We start from the raw sequence: 12,767 nt of genomic DNA on the forward strand, positions 1-12,767 counted from the left end.
TCGACCCCCCCCCCCTGTATCGCTTGCATGCGTTGACCGCGCCCAGGCCCAGCGCCTCGCCTCTGCTGCTGCCTGTGCCACGCCTCCCACCGACCTGGGCCATAGCCCATGGTGAGGAAACCCCCCATCGCTCATGTTCTGTTTCGGCCCAGTGCATGGATTCGGCCCGTAGGTTTTTTTCCTTTGTGCAATTTTATCAATTATCCAGGGATTTGCAGTTTTGCAGAAAAGTCCCCCTAGATCATGCATATAATAACTCATAATCTGTGCATCATATGTAAAAACTTTATATATGTAAAATGATTCAAATTTTGTGTAGATTAATAATATCCAACTTTTATGCATGTTTAAAATGTTTAAAATGTTGTTTGGTTGATTTTTCTCATATTGCCATGTTAAAATGATTTATTTCATAACTAAATAACCGTAGCTCCAAATTTAATAAACTTTATATGTAAATGGGGTAGAAAAATGCCTAGTTTAAAATGGTGTACTTACTTTGCATGTTTAATAACTCTAAAATATGGTTTAGGGCAGAACAGTACCAAATCTAATATATGCTCATGAGAATTTCTCTGGACTTGTTGCTTGTTGTTCCAGCCTCATTTAAACTTGTCTAGATAGGTAGTTTTCATATGCTTCACCTCTTGCATGTTTAACAGCATTTAATGTTGTTGGGTACATAACCGAGAGAGAACTAAATAAGTTCGTGGTGTTTCGTCAATATGCAACGGAGTTGCATATTGAGCTCCACTTAATTCGTAGGATTGTTTGTGCATTTTGCCATGCCATGCCTCATTAAACCGGACATGCATCATACTTGTTTGTGCATCATGCCATGCTTATGTGATGGTTGTTTACTATGTTGTTTGCTTCTTTCCGGTGTTGCTTCTTTGTGTTAGTTTCGATAACGTCGCGTTTGTGAGGATTCATTCGACTACGTCCGTTTGTCTTCTTCATGGACTCATTCTTCTTCCTTGCGGGATCTCAGGCAAGATGACCATACCCTCGAAATCACTTCTATCTTTGCTTGCTAGTTGTCCGCTCTATTGCTATGTCGCGCTACCTATCATTTGTTATATCATGCCTCCCATATTGCCATGACAAGCCTCTAACCCACCTTTCCTAGCAAACCGTTGTTTGGCTATGTTACCGCTTTTGCTCAGCCCTGTAAGTGCATCTAGTGCCACCCGTAGTTGGTTTTGGAGTATTGACGACAAACCTAGTTGAGGGACTAATGTGTTTGTGAGAATTGCAGGATAACACAGGTAGAAGTCCCTCATTGATTCGGTTTTCCTACCAGAGATGACCCCTAAAAATGTAAGAAGACATTGAAGTTAAAGGTGGTATGTGAAGACATTCACATTGAAGACTATGACAAGAGAAGACATCGCATGAAGACTATGGAGCACGAAGACTTAGTTCTTTCGTCATTCTTTTTCTTCTTTGTTGAGTCATAGGAACCACCGTACTGTTAAGTGTGTCCAAGTGAACCAGTCAGAATGACTGAAGTGATGCTTAACCAAAATCCTATGTCTTCGAGTGAAGACTATGAGAGTAAATCTTGTCCAGAGTTGGATAAGTCAGCGTTGCTTGTAGCTCAAGTAAAGTTGCCGTGTGTGTTTGAAATATGACCGTTGGAACACGTGTCAGTTCCCCAGTGACCAAGGGTTATTTCGGACAAATCAGGTCGGGTTGCCTAGTGGCTATAAATAGCCCACCCCCTACAACCATAAACGGTTGGCTGCTCAGAGTTAGTGCACGGCTTTTGTCGTTTGAGAGCAACCCACCTCGAAGCCTTTGAGAGAGAATTCCTTGCGAGGATAAAGCCCTAAACACCCAGAGCCAAAGAGTGTTAGGCATCACTTAAGTCTTCCTGTCTATGTGATCTGAAGACTTATTACACTTGAGGACTGTGAATCCTCCAGCCGGTTAGGCGTCGCGTTCTGAGCATCCAAGAGTCATTGTGGATCGCCGGTGAACGAAGTCTATGAAGGTTTGGAAGTCTACCTTGAAGACTTACCAGAGTGGTTGGGCGAGGACTGGGTGTCCTTAGCTTAAGGGGAATAAGGTGAAGACGAGGTCTTCTGAGTTGAATCTCAGCCTCCCTAACCAGATGTACAGTTGTCGCAGCAACTGGAACTGGTCCAACAAATCATTGTCTTCAACGTGTCGCTGGTTTCATCCTTCCCTTCCCTTTACTTACTGTTGGTCCTTGTGAAGTCACTGTATGATTGCTTTATCTTTTGTCTTCACTGAGTGACTGCTTGTTCTGATTGGCTTCACAATATCTTCCTACCTGATCTTTACTGCCTAGCTGCTATTAGTCATTGTGCTTTCACTCCATTGAATACTTGACTATGGTTTGCCTAGTGTAGTCTACCTTCCGCTGCATGGTAATAGGTTTAATTCTATCGTTTGTCTTCGAAACTTCCATGTTTTGAAGACTTTCATAAAATCGCCTATTCACCCCCCCTCTAGTCGATCACTAGCACTTTTAATTGGTATCAGAGCAAGATACTCCCTTGTTCTGTGTGATTCAGTTTAACCACCTGGAGTTTTAGCTATGTCGACTGTAGGGATAATCAAAGTCTCCGTTGCGTGCCCAGTCTTCGATGGAACTGAATATCCCTACTGGAAGAATAAGATGCACATGCATCTTGAAGCCATTGATGTCGACCTATGGTATGTCGTCAAGAATGGCGTTCCCAAGGCTGGTGAAGGTGTCACCGCTGCTGATGTGAAGAAGTTCGTTCAACTGGACTACACTGCCAAGAACATCATCTATGGTCATCTAACCAAAGGACAGTATGGCCGTGTGAGTGCTTTGGAAACATCTAAGCTAGTCTAGGACTGGCTCTCCAAGGTCAACGAAGGCGTCTCAACCCAGACAGATCAGAGAATCAGTTTCCTTCGCAACCTCTTCAACCGCTTCAAGAGAAATGACAATGAGAATGTTCAGCTCACGTTTGATCGACTCACTGACATCACAAATGAGCTTCAAGCCCTCGGCGCCACTAAGATCACCAAGCATGAAGTTGTCAATACACTCCTGAGATCACTTGACAGCTCGTTTGACACCCTAGACCTGATGATTCAAGAACGTCCTGACTTCAAAACACTCGATCCGTCTGACATACTTGAGAGGCTCAACACACACGAGTTTCAGCTTTCTGAGAAAAGAGACATCTACGGTCCCAACTATGGGCGAACTCGTGCCTTGAAGGGAAAAGCTGTCTCCTCATCTAAAGAAGAGTTTGACAGCAGTTCTGATGATCCTGAAGACATTGGAAAGGAGCTTGCTATGCTTGTGAAGAATTTCCAAAAATTCACCAAGAAGAAAGGCTTCAGAAAGTCCTCACGATCAAGCTCAAGGAATGATGAAGCTTCTGCTCATGACTACAAGAAGAGAACATGCCACAAGTGCAAGAAACCTGGCCACTACATCTCTGAGTGTCCACAGTGGGACAATGAGAACAAGAAGAAAAAGAAGAGCAAGGAGTATGATTCTAACGACAAGAAGAAGAAGAAATACTCAAAGTCTTCTTCCAAGTCCTCCTCAAAGTCTTCATCACACAAGAAGAGTTCATCTGGCAAGGCACGTGTGTTTGTTGGCAAGGAAATGGATTCAGAGGAGTCCGCTTCTGAGGAGGCGGAGGTGGAGTCTGAGGAGGAGTCCGATTCTGGCATTGCGAGTCTGGCTACAGCATACGTTGCCAAGTCCATCTTCAACACTGAAGACAATGATTCCGTCACCGACACCGATGCAAATGACAAGGACTACTCCGCTCCTACCTACTGCTTCATGGCACGCGGTGCCAAGGTAAACACACGCACTACTCACTATCAAACTTCCAGTGAAGATGACTCTGATTGTGGTTCCAAACCCAGCTACAAAACACTTGCTAAAATTGCAACTGAATAACAGAAAGCTATGGAACATATTCAAAAACTGTTAGACAAAAGCGATGACCTGTTAGACGCTGAAATGACTCGATCTCAGTCCTTAATTTAAGACATAAAAAATCTTCATGTTAAGTATGAGGAACTTGAAAGTCGTCATGAAACGCTCTCAACAACTCATGAAAAGCTTTCCTATGATTATCTTCAAAGGAAGCAAGATCTTAAGAAATTGAGAGCGGCTCATGAAGATCTTCAAAAGGAAAACGAGTCACTTCGCGCCAAACAGATCAGTTCAGCTCAGGAAGGATTTGAACCACCATGTATTAAATGTATTGAGCATGACAACGCTACTTCTGTTGTTAGTTGTTCTACTGCTGCTACTATTGCAATATCTTCAACTGCTGATGTGCCAACTAACCCCTCTGCTGAGGATGCCACTGCTATTGCTGATGAGAATGCTAGGTTGAAGACATTGCTTGAAACAGGGATGTTCAAAAGCCTCAAAGGGCATCAGGCACTATGTGATGTCCTCAAAAGGCAGATCCTGAACCGAAACCCTAGGAAAGAGGGTGTTGGGTTCGAAAGGAAAATGAATGCTGATGGCTCTTACTGGAAACCTGAGCAGTACCCCAAAACCACATGGGTTGCTGCAAAGGGATCTTCAGTGGATCCATCCACCCTATCTGGCTTCACTTGTGCTAATCCCATTGTTATTGATGAATCCTCTGATGCAAACTATAAACTATTTAAGAATCAGAATGGTGAAGTGTTTGCCAGGTATATTGGTACTAACTGCAGGAATGGACCGCCTATGAAGAAGGTATGGGTGCTGAAAAGGTGTTTGGAGAATCTTCTTGTGAATGTCGTCATGACACCACAAGTGAAGAAGACAAACCCCAGACCACAGGCTTCATATGGTCCAAAGGCTTCATATAGACAGAGGACTCACCTGAGTCGCACTAATGCAAATTTTTTGCAGGGAAACCATACTCAGGCCTATGAATATGAGCGCGGTTCATCAAACCACCATGTTCATAAGACCAAGAACTATTCTGCTTATTCTTATGAGTACTATTGTCCACCTGCAAGACTTTTTGCTAGGGCTCCAAAGCCAAAGTTCTCAGATGCTGCACTTAGACTCATTGCTTCGAAGCCACCCTTGAAGATGTGGGTGGCTAAGAAAGCTTAACTCTCTTTTGCAGGGAAAGATCTCCGGCCAAAAACCAAAATCGTCTGAAGCTATTGTTGGGGACCTTAAACATCTTGTAGGGCGCAAGATCAAATGCCCAAATGGTCTTATTATGTACTTTGTTCCTGAGTCGCTTGCTACTCGCCCTATCAGTCCTAATCTCGATCTAAGCTTTCATAATCCACTGGCTCATCAAATTGTTTTGCTTCACAATTCTCTTCGTGAAGCCTATCCCCCTAACTGCACTGTAGGGTACGACACCAGCTGCTTCAGAATGGATTATTGATAGTGGGTGTACCAATCACATGACTGGCAAGCGAAGCCTTCTTATGGACTCAACCTTACGTCCATCTGACAAAAGTCACATCACATTTGCTGACACTGGTAAAAGTAAGGTATTGGGTCTAGGTAGAGTTGTAATCTCAAAGGATCAACACATGGATAAAGTCATGCTTGTTGAATCCCTTGGTTCCAACTTAACGTCTGTCTCAATGCTTTGCAATTTAAACATGATTGTGATGTTTGGAAAATATCGTTGCCTTGTGCTAATGGAATTTGACAAGTCTCTAGTGTTTGAAGGGTATCGGAAAGATGATTTGTACGTGGTAGATTTCTCAGCAGGACCACGGCTTGCCGTATGTCTTCTAGCAAAAGCTTCAGAATGCTGGCTCTGGCATCGGAGGCTAGGCATGCTGGCATGAGGAACTTTCACACTCTTGCAAGAAAGAAGCATGTCATAGGCATCGAGGGTGTCAAGTTCAAGAAGGATCACTTATGCGGTGCCTGTGAAGCAAGAAAGATGACGAGGGCCAAGCATCTCTCGAAGACAATCATGCCAACGACTCAACCCTTCGAACTGCTCCACATGGATCTTTTCGGTCCCACTCATTACTCAACTCTTACTACTACTGCTTGTCTCTATGACTTTGTCATTGTTGTTGATTATTCAAGATATACTTGGGTGCATATAATCCTCTACAAGACTGAAGTGCAGGATGTCTTCAGACGCTTCGCCAATCGAGCCATGAACAACTATGACGTCAAGATAAAGCACATCAGAAGTGACAATGGCACTGAATTCAAGAACACCGGCCTAGATACATATCTTGATACTTTGGGCATTACACATGAATTCTCAGCTCCGTACACGCCACAGCAGAATGGCATCGTCGAACGCAAGAATAGAACACTTATTGAGATGGCCCGGACGATGCTTGATGAATACAAGACTCCAAGAAAATTCTGGCCTGAAGCCATTGATACTTCATGCCATATCATCAACCGTGTTTATCTTCACAAGCTTCTGAACAAGACATCCTATGAGCTCCTTACTGGCAAGAAGCCAAATGTCAGTTACTTCAGAGTATTTGGTGCCAGGTGCTGGATCAAGGATCCACATCACACTTCAAAATTTGCACCAAAAGCACATGAAGGTGTTATGCTTGGATATGGAAAGGATTCGCACTCCTATAGAGTCTTCAACCTCTTTCACTATAAAGTGGTTGAAACTGTGGATGTGCGGTTCGATGAGACTAACGGCTCGCAAAGAGAGCACCTGCCAAATGTGCTAGATGAAGTTCCATCTAGTGAATCAATCAAACTTATGGGAACTGGAGAAATCATACCTTCTGAAGCTCAGCCTGAAGAGGAACTTATCATCTCCGCACCTGATCAACCTGAAGACAATGCTCAGCCTAAAGACAATCCTTTCAACGATGACAATGATCAGCAAGAGCAAAATCTTCGTCTTGTACATCCTCATGTTGCAAATGAAGTACAGATTGAGAGAATAATTGATAGCATCAATGCACCACGTCCACTCACTCGTTCAAGGGCAACACAGCTAGCAAATTTCTGTGGGCACTTCGCATTTGTCTCAGTATCTGAACCCAAGAAAGTTGATGAAGCCTTCATGGAACCTGAATGGATTCAAGCTATGCAAGAAGAGCTTCAACAGTTTGAGCTGAATAATGTATGGGAACTGGTTAAGCGTCCTGGTCCTCGCAAGCACAATATAATAGGCACCAAATGGATATATTGCAACAAGCAAGATGAGCATGGTCAAGTTGTTAGAAACAAAGCTCGTCTCGTTGCTCAAGGATACACTCAAGTTGAAGGGATTGACTTCGATGAAATATTTGCTCCTGTGGCTAGACTTGAAGCCATATGCATACTACTGGCCTATGCAAATCATCATAACATTCTTCTGCATCAAATGGATGTGAAGAGCGCTTTTCTCAATGGAAAGATTGACAAAGAAGTATATGTTGCACAACCGCTTGGCTTTGAAGATCCAAAACATCCTGATATGGTGTACAAGCTCAATAAGGCACTGTATGGCCTCAAACAAGCCCCTAGGGCTTGGTATGACACACTCAAAGACTTCATGAAGAGCAAAGGCTTCAAACCTAGTTCCCTCGACCCCACTCTCTTCACGAAGACATATGATGGTGAACTGTTTGTGTGCCAAATATATGTGGATGACATTATCTTCGGCTGCACCAATCAGAAATACACTGACGAGTTTGGATATATGATGCAAGAGCAATATCAGATGTCCATGATGGGTGAGCTGAAGTTCTTCCTTGGTCTTCAAATACGTCAGCAACGCAACGACATCTTTATATCTCAAGAGAAATACCTCAAAGATTGCCTGGAGAAATTTGGAATGCAAGATTGCAAAGGCTACACGACGCCAATGCCAGCCAAACATCATCTGGGTCCCGACGACAATGGTAAAGAGTTCGATCAAAAGGTATACCGCTCCATGATTGGTTCCTTACTTTATTTATGTGCATCTAGGCCAGATATCATGCTTAGTGTTTGCATGTGTGCCCGGTTCCAAGCGACACCAAAGGAATCACATCACTTAGCTGTGAAGCGAATTCTCAGATATTTGGCTCACACCCCAACACTAGGATTATGGTATCCAAAGGGCTCAGAGTTTGATCTAGTTGGATTCTCGGATGCTGATTATGCTGGTGACAAGGGGGGTCGCAAGTCGACATTAGGCACATGTCATTTTCTGGGACGATCACTTGTATGTTGGTCTTCAAAGAAGCAGAACTGTGTATCTCTCTCCACTGTTGAATCTGAATACATTGATGCTGGATCTTGCTGCGCTCAGCTTCTATGGATGAAGCAAACACTCAAAGACTATGGCATTCACCTGAAGCAAGTGCCACTCTACTACGACAACGAAAGCGCCATCAAGATTGCCAATAACCCAGTTCAGCACTCAAAGACAAAGCACATTGAAATTCGTCATCACTTTCTCAGAGATCATGTTGTGAAGGAAGATATTGATATCATACACGTCAACACTGAAGAGCAATTGGCAGATATCTTCACCAAGCCTTTGGATGAGAAGAGGTTTTGCAAGTTACAGTGTGAGCTAAATATCTTGGAATCCTCAAATGTCCTGTGATCAGGCACACATCCTAACACTTATGCACGTTGATGACTTAGATGTGCAACACACGAAGTAAAGTATATCTTCAATCAATGAAGACTTACATTCTGAGTGTGAATACATTAACGTGGAATTTGACTTCAAAGCGCCGCGATAATTGTGCGCCGTGTCTGCGTCTAATACTTCCTATACGGTGGGTAACGCCACCACCAAATTCTTCTGTTTGAAGTGTTTTACCCATGGCGTTACATTTGCTATGTCTTCACATTTTGTTTGTCTTCATTTTCAACTTGTCTTCATGATTATCTTCACTATGTTGACTTGATTGTCTTCTAATATATACATACTAGTGTTCTGTCCTCTACAGCATTCACTTATAGCTACGTCTTCCTTGTTGAATCTTTTGAACTAAGTGAATGTGATCGGACCCTAATCTGTCTATGCTTTCTATCTCAAACTCTATCTGTCCAAATCATATGCATTCTATTGAAACTGTCGAATGTCTTCTCTGCGTCCTAGTCAGCAGAAGATACAGAGACAAACATTAAGTCCGTTTTCAATGCTAATTCCTTCACCTGACACCCGGAGAAGTGGGAACGACCACCCGACAATCCAGGCGTGCGTGGGAACATGGAACAACCTCCGATATGTTGCATGATGGCTACGTGTCCTTCAGATGTGAATCGCCAGGGGCACCTGTGTAATAACACTGTGTCATCCCTGTCCCTATAAATACATGCCTCACCACTGTCATTATCCTTTCTTCCACTCTCGCACAAACCCTAGCGCCACCGCTAGCCCTCGACGACGCCGGCGACGAAGCGCTTAGCTGCCGCGACCTCACTGACGCCGTCTTCACGCCGGCCGCGGACATCGTCTTCTTCGCCGTCGCCGTAGGTGTCCTTCGTCGCCAAGTTAGGGCACGGATGATCGAACTGCTCGGCCTCCTCTCCCACTCCGTCTAGCAGTTCTTCGTGTGGTAAATAAAACTTCCTTTTTATGGCCCCTTTGATCCTATAGATTCATCACTTTCTACCACAAGCAGTTTCTGCTCACACAAGTTGGATCTATTTCATACTGCATCTCATAATATGCCTAGTATGTTCACTTATGCTTCACAAAGTAGTTAGATTCCTCACTTGTACTTATTCGTGGATTCGTACAAATCTGGAACCAACTCTCTATATATGAGTGAATGTCTTCGCACTATGAGGTCAATGTCTTCTAAACTGATTTATCTTCAAAATCTTCTGAGAATGCATATGACCTCTTCCCCTTCCCTCGCACCTTAATGCTGTCACAGGTACATGTCCGTGGGAGAATCCCTTGGTTCTCATAGTCTACATTCATTTGCAGAATTCCTACAGCATCATATAAATTCTCCCGAAGCCAGTTCCTGTTTGACCAGCAAGCGGAAGCCTTTGAAACCTTTGAACGTGTTGAAGCCATTCAGTTTGAACTTCATGGCACCAGAGAAACCTACAAGAAAGGGTGGCAGACAGCGTCGTGGCAACACCTCAAGAGATTTGCCTCCTAACCTCTATGAGCTGTACAAGACAGATCCAGAGGAGGACTATAACCAGTGAAAAACTCGAATCCAATGGATTCGAAGATATTGGGCAGAACAGTGGTTCAAGTACAGGTTCGTGACCCAGGAGTATGCTGAGAAGAATGCCATCAAACGACCATGGGGAGACATTCTATACAGAAATCTTCAACCCAAGTCCAGAGCTGAAGCCATTGAACAAGGCTTCTATCCTTGCATGGTCCGTGGACCGCAGCCTGCGGATGTAGACCCGTCTTCATTACTGTGGTGCCGCGATGATAATCTGTTCAAGCGCAACCTTCAGTTTGCCAGGAACTCGGCCAAAGAGAACAAGAAGTCACGAGGCTTAGACTTCAATCCAGGCCCCTCTGCTCCTCGTGCTGATGGCACACGCGAAGCTGAACCCAATCTTGTTGGGCCCTTCTACAACTTGGAAGGTCTCATCACTCATATCATGGTTCAAGGGACAACCATGGATGAGCCTGCAAATGACGCTGAATCTGATGAAGCGCCTGCACCGTCGAAGCCAAAGAAACCGAAGAAGCCTAAAGATTCAAAGCCTGCTCCTGCACCAAAGGTCTTATAGGCGAAGCCTCTGGCCACTGCACTTCCTGAACACAGTGTGCAATCTGAAGATTTGTCATGCATCTCCAAGCCCTCGAGAGTAAAGATGCCCTTGCAACCCACCAGCCAAGAACTGGCTGCTGCTGCTATTCTGCGCAATGACGCCATTGATCTGTCCAGCGATGAAGATCTTGCAGATGACGCTCTTGAGCAACTGATCAAGAGCAAAGAAGAAGCAGAAATCTTCAATGATTTGCCTCTCTTTGACGTAGCAATCCTCCACAACTTCATTGATGAGTGGTTTGAAACCCCCAATCTCAGCTTTGATGATCTGCAACTTCCAATTGGCCTCAGCGTCGCTTTCACTGGTGCCATTGCTTCTGAGCTAGCTCTAGCTCAGCGCATCGTTGAATTGAAGCAAAAGATCGACTATGAGAAAGCTTAGTTCAAGCAGCACATGGCAAAGCTCAGCGTGCAAGATGTCAAGAACTTCAAGACTATGCTGCATGAGCTCAAGGAAGCCTTTCTCAAGAAACACGAAGAAGCTAAAGGTTCTCGTGAGCGCATGAAGAGTCTGGCTGACAAGTGCGTGCAAGCCTACAATGAAGCTGAAAAGCGCAAGGCTCTTGGGCGTCCTGGCATTGATCCCAGGATGGCTGCAACAAAGAAGAAGAAGCCGGCTATGGCCGAACCCGAAGCAACAAGGCAGGAAGCACATCCCATTGTCTTCCCATCCAGTATGACAGGCTCGAAGCCTAAGGTCCCCACAGTGGCTTCTTGATCACTTCTAGCTTCTGGACCGTTGCATTGCTTCTCTTCTCGCTCTTAATTGCGTATGTTAGCCACCATATATGCTAGTGCTTGCTACAGCTCCACCTTACTACCCCTTTCCTTCCCATAAGCTTAAATAGTCTTGGTCTCGTAGGTGTGAGATTGCTGAGTCCTCATGACTCACAGATACTTCTAAACAGTTGCTGGTGCCTGATGACCCACAAGTATAGGGGATCTATCATAGTCCTTTCGATAAGTAAGAGTGTCGAACCCAACGAGGAGCAGAAGGAAATGATAAGCGGTTTTCAGCAAGGTATTCTCTGCAAGTACTGAAATAAGTGGTAACAGATAGTTTTGTGATAAGATAAATTGTAACGAGCAACAAGTAACAAAAGTAAATAAAGTGCAGCAAGGTGGCCCAATCCTTTTTGTAACAAAGGACAAGCCGGAACAAACTCTTATATAAGGAAAAGCGCTCCCGAGGACACATGGGAATATCGTCAAGCTAGTTTTCATCACGTTCATATGATTCGCGTTCGATACTTTGATAATTTGATATGTGGGTGGACCGGTGCTTGGATGCTGTTCTTACTTGAACAAGCATCCCACTTATGATTAACCTCTATTGCAAGCATCCGCAACTACAACAAAAGTATTAAGGTAAACCTAACCATAGCATGAAACATATGGATCCAAATCAGCCCCTTACAAAGCAACGCATAAACTAGGGTTTAAGCTTCTGTCACTCTAGCAACCCATCATCTACTTATTACTTCCCAATGCCTTCCTCTAGGCCCAAATAATGGTGAAGTGTTATGTAGTCGACGTTCACATAACACAACTAGAGGCTAGACAACATACATCTTATCAAAATATCAAACGAATACCAAATTCACATGACTACTAATAGCAAGACTTCTCCCTTGTCCTCAGGAACAAACGTAATTACTCACAAAGCATATTCATGTTCATAATCAGAGGGGTAATAATATGCATATAGGATCTGAACGTATGATCTTTCACCAAATAAACCAACTAGCATCAACTACAAGGAGTAATCAACACTACTAGCAACCTACTAGCACCAATCCCGGACTTTGAGACAAGAATTGGATACAAGAGATGAACTAGGGTTTGGAGATGAGATGGTGCTGGTGAAGATGTTGATGGAGATTGCCCTCTCCCGATGAGAGGAGCGTTGGTGATGACGATGGTGATGATTTCCCCCTCCCGGAGGGAAGTATCCTCGGCAGAACAACTCTGCCGGAGCTCTAGACTGGTTCCGCCAAGGTTCCGCCTCATGGCGGCGGAGTCTCGTCCCGAAAAGTTCCTTCTTTTTTTTCTCATCGAAAGACTTCATATAGGAGAAGATGGACGTCGGA

This window comes from Triticum aestivum, chromosome 3A (assembly GCF_018294505.1).
Source record: "Triticum aestivum cultivar Chinese Spring chromosome 3A, IWGSC CS RefSeq v2.1, whole genome shotgun sequence".
Classification (NCBI taxonomy): domain Eukaryota; kingdom Viridiplantae; phylum Streptophyta; class Magnoliopsida; order Poales; family Poaceae; genus Triticum; species Triticum aestivum.